The 5,512-nt window shown below is 30.7% G+C and overlaps 1 pseudogene; it reads left to right on the forward strand.

Moving 5' to 3' along the window:
* Nucleotides 1-671: 671 nt before the first annotated feature.
* LOC124888830 lies at nucleotides 672-1,512 on the forward strand (annotated as a pseudogene).
* The last annotated feature ends 4,000 nt before the right edge of the window (nucleotides 1,513-5,512 follow it).

A 5,512-nucleotide genomic window follows, 5' to 3' on the forward strand; every position in this document is an offset into this window, starting at 1 on the left:
GTACAAAGGGAAAGTATTTGAGACCAGGTGCTTTGGCACAACTATGTTACACTAAGGTAGCTGCTGCTAAATCTTGTATGGATCTTGGGAAGAAAAGGGTGATTGTAATAACTTCAGATGAAACAAAGGATCAAGCTATACTTCAAAATGATGTTATTGATGAAATTCCCATATTTTTATCACCCATGAAATTTTATTATGGTTCTGGGAATACACCCATTGATGTATCTAAGCAGAATAAATTGGATAGGACACCAAAGACACCTGGTGAATTTGAGTGCACGATAGAGTCAAGGCTCGAGTCTCTTCTAACGGATTTATTGGTATAGACAGTTCTATTCCTTTTGATTTCATTTAATTGTTGATCATATGCTATACTTGTGTGTCAAATGGTCTTATTAACATTGTTTTTTTGGGCTAGAATAAGAGAGCCTTTAAAAATTCAAGGCCTACAGAAAGAATTTATGCCTTTCTTTGGAAGTCAATCACCAATGAACTTAGTAAGTCTCCTGAACAAGTAAATATCCTCCAACAATGTAGAAGACCCAATTTATGGAGCCATAATAGGCCATAATATTGTTTCCATCAGTACACCCATTCACAAAGCTTTTTATATTGTCCTTTTTGGTACAATGTTAGCTCAACCAGATTCACTTCTAAAATAAAATTCAATGATATCAGGATCAGCAGAGATGAATGGTAACACCACACCGTTAGCTAATGGACATCAAAAACTAACTGAAAATGGAAAATATAAAACACCGAGGCACTCATGATGGACTAGGCAAGAAACACTTGTTCTCATACAAGGGAAAAAGGTTTCAGAGGAAAGAGTTAATAGAGGGCGTAGATCCAGTTCCATTTTTAGTTCAGACAAGCCGAAACCCAAATGGGACTCGGTCTCCTCTTACTGCATGCAACATGGAGCAGACAGAGGACCACTTGTTCAATGTAGAAAACGCTGGAGCAGCATGATTAGTGATTTTAAGAAAATTAAAACATGGGAGTCACAGACAAATGAAAGCAACAAATCTTATTGGATTATTAGAAATGATCTCAGGTGAGAGAAAAGGCTACCAGGTTCTTTTGACAGAGAAATCTATAATTTCTTGGATGGGAATGAAGTCTCAAAGGAAGCATACTAACTAACTCTGGTAACCATAACCACAAATGATAAATTTGGCTATGGTATAGAAACAGTAGAAGAAGAGGAAGCGAAAGAGGAAGAGAATGCTGATGTTTCTCATACAAGGGAATATAACATGGAAGATGATGTTTTGCCTCCCGCCACGGAGGAAGTTGGAAGTAACCCACTGAAGGAAGGCGATATCAAAGATAAAAAAAAGCTAAGTTCATTCCTTCTCCAACACCTATATCAGGTAAATTAGAAGTGTTTCAAAAATTTGCCTTGTTCTCAACCAGAACTTCAGCACATATTTACATAGACTTCTGTACCAACTCTTTTTTCTTGTTTGATTTGTAACAGCGAAAGTACATGTTGCATTTTCATGAATATACGATCTAATTAACATCATTTTGTGAACTTGTATGTTTTGAACTCTATGTGTTGGATCTTGTAAATAAATAACAACATTAATCCCTTAATCCTTCTATTGTCTTTCAAAATTTTGACACTTATCTTTTACAAAAATTTAACCAATCCAAAAATTTAACTCATTATTTATAAGAATTGAATATAGAGCACAATCAAGAAAGAGGAAAAGTTGTATAAATACTACATACAAATCCACAGCAGCGAGATAGACCATTTATCTTCATACTCATTATCTGGACATAGTGCTTGATTAGGGTTAGTTTTGCTAATATTTTGAATTTGGCAAATACTTATGCAGGATACTACGATAGATTAAAATAAATAGATCATGAACATCAAATTAGTTTAAAAAAATTGTAAAGATAAATTATTGATCGTAACTTTATTAACCACATATATCTAAATGTTCACGCGAAGCGCTGCCACGTTCCGTAGTATGTATATATATATATATTGGATTTTTTCTATCTTTAAAACTTATTTATCAATTAGCTATTTCATTTAATTGTAAGATAATTAGTATTTACTAATATAATAATGAATGATTGCGACTCTTCTTTTTATTAGGTCATGTTAATTGTGAAATATGATTAATTAATTTTAACTCCACACTTTTGATCTTCCCTCCCATCTATATAATTTTTGTATATGAGTGAAACCAACTATTGAGTCCAAAATCATCACAATCTATCCATATACTTTGCCATTTTGAAATCGGGTATGATTTTAAGTGTGTTATAATTTGCTTTCATTTTTGATCTTTACTTTTTAGTTCATCTCTCTATTTTAAATTTCTAAATGATTAATGATAATATAGGCGGTCACACAATAACTAAGGTTTTATATTATTGCTACTACATCATATAATTTGACTCTTTAAGGTATCTTTTTTTCGTATTTGATATTCGTATTGAATCCTATCTAAATTCGGATTCACGCTGGAAAGTCTCACATCGAGATTATAAAGATATGTGACAATAGCTTATTTAAATCGGTCATTATCTTATTTAAATAACATTGTTATTTATTTGTAAATCATATATTAGAATATTTACAGCAAGAATTTTATGCAAATCAGTTTCAAGGATGAGAATTTTTGTAGAGTGGCAATCTTAAGACCTTAACTTTTACAAATAATTTTATGCAAATCAGTCTCAAAATATTTTTTTGCTAAAAGAAAATAGAAAACAACAAACTATACAATTATACAAAGAGTGGAAAAATTAAAAAATTATAAATTAATTACTTATTTCATAGTTATTGTTAAAATCTATATTTATATATAAAGGAATAATGTGAAAATAATGATACGACATGCTTCTAAAGTCACCATCCATACTGTGATCTTTTTAAGTCTTTTTTATATAACTAAAACCATCAAAAACTAATTATAGTGGGTCATTAAAGTTGAAAGAATATTTACATTATAGTTGGTCATTAAATTTGCAAGAATTGAATTGAAATCATGAATCATTAAGCTGCCTACGTGCTTTTTCGATTGCATTATAGTATTTTCAGGTTCCAAATTCAACATATATTAATAATGTTGAGTATATATTTCAAGATCAAGTTTTAACTCTCCCAAAATATTACTTCTTTATAGACTATTGGATCTTAAAATCAAAAAAAATAATTGCTCTTCTTGAACATGTATCTTGATTTGAATTGTTCAGGAGACATTATGAAGGATTTGAAGAAGACAATTTAAGCATCAAACTAAAAATAAGATAATTTGTATTTATTTCTTTGACACAATAAAATTTACTTTTGAGAAAATGGTCCAATGCCCCCCAACCTTTACCTCAAATCCCAACTACACACTTATACTTTGCGGGGGTCCTATGACCCCCTCCCTCCCCGAACTATTTTAAAGTGGAATTATTACCCCCCCTGAACGCTGACATGGCAAGAGAGTGTGTTTCACTCTCTTTAAAAGAGAGTGAGAATGAATTTTTTTTATTAAAAAATTATTTTTAATATTTTTTATACAAATAAATTTAAAGGATAATATCCACGAAATACTAGAACTTTGATCGGATTTCCAGTTGAGCATACTGAACTTTGCGGGGGTCCTATTACCCTTCTATACTTTTTTAAGTGGAATTAATTTCCCTCGAACTTTTTTAAAGTGGAATTAATCCCCTCCCAAAATGTTATACCCAGTTTTTTCAGTGGGAAGTGTGGTACATGTGCTTTGTCTTCTTCATTTTATCACTTTTCAATATTTTTTCACCATTACGACCATATTAAAGATTCTATAACTTAAATTCATCCTACAAATCAAATTCCAAATAATTTCATTGAGTCAATTTTAAATTCCAAGTCCATTCTTATCACACAAATTTTCAAATTCAATTTCTAGTTTCAAACTATGAATTCCATTGAGTTTAATCAAAAATTTTCTTGCACTTTGAATTTATATGAATTCACTTGAATTTCAGTTTATGTATAAAAAAACATACATTGAATTTTCAAAAATTGAATGGAATCTTCCATTAATTTTCTTCATTCAATTCACCCCAAAAGTTTTCAAATTCCATTTCCAAATTACGCCAACTCAATTGAATCTTCCATTGAGTTTCAAATTTCAAGTCCATTCCAACTCAAATTTCTTGAAAACTTTCTTCAACGAACTTTTAAAACTTTCTCCAACAAACTTTCTTCAACTCAAAGTTCACCCCAAACTTTCTTCAATTGAGTTTCCAGTTTTGATGACGGAATCTTCAAGAATGGAAACTGAAATGGAATCTTTAAGAATTCAATTTCAATTCAACAATGGAGCAACCATTGTTGAAGAAAAGAAAGAAAGAAAGAAGAAAGAAGAGAGAAAAGACAAGAGAGAAGAGAGAAGAAAAAGAATGAAAAAAAAATAAAAATATAAAACTTTAAATAATTATAAAATTAAGGGGTTGTTTGGCCCCAAAAAAAGAGTTTATAATATTTTTAACACCTTTCATGCGCTCAATGCGTGTAACTAACACACAATGGGCCAAGTGGCAGATATATACCATTAAAATACGAAAAAAAAAGTCTAGGGGGGTAATACGACCCCCGCAAAGATCAATATACTCAACTGGAAATTCGACTAAAGTTCAGGTATTTTCGTGGGTATTATCCTTAATTTTAATTATTACTTTTCTTATTCATTTTCTCATGTCTTCTTCTGCTCTTTTTTAGAACAAAAATTCAACAACTCATTAATGAAGTTCCTCAATTTCAATTTTATTTTCTCATCTTTCTTGAACTCATTAGTGGCGAGGACTCATTAATGGTATTTTTTGATAATTTAAAAAATGTTATTACTGAAAACAAGAAACACTTGAACTAAGGAAGATTTCTCTGATTAATGAATTCTTGAATGAGGAAGATGAGGAATTCTGATTCAAAAAACTTGAAAAAATTCAAGAACTCTGATTTTCTCTTTTTTTTGCTCAAAATCCACCATTAATGGCGAGCTCAAAGCTTTGAATTTCCACAATGTCATATATAATTTCCAACATAACCCACAATGTCATATATAATTTCCAAGCTATTTCTCCGATTTTCTCTATTTTTGCTCAAGATCCGCCATTAATGGTGAGCTCAACGCTTTGAATTTCCACAATGCTATATATAATTCCAACATAACCCACAATGTCATATATAATTTTCAACCCATTTCTCTGATTTTCTCTTTTTTTGCTCAAGATCCACCTTTAAAGAATTCATTAATCGGAGAATTAAGCAGCGTTCGATAGAGGGACTTTCGAATGAATGACCCGATTGTCATTAATCCGATTTTTCTGATCTTGGGACTATCCCAAGAATTCATTAATCAACCATTTTTTCTCCAAGAATTTTATCTTTGACCCAAGAAGATGAAATTGGGTTGAAGAAGAAAATGGAGCAAAATGGGAAATGGGGAAAAAGAAAGGAAATAATAAAGTTAAATAATTATTTTTTTAGAGTAAAAAAAAA

This window comes from Capsicum annuum, chromosome 11 (genome assembly GCF_002878395.1).
Source record: "Capsicum annuum cultivar UCD-10X-F1 chromosome 11, UCD10Xv1.1, whole genome shotgun sequence".
Taxonomy (NCBI): Eukaryota; Viridiplantae; Streptophyta; class Magnoliopsida; order Solanales; family Solanaceae; genus Capsicum; species Capsicum annuum.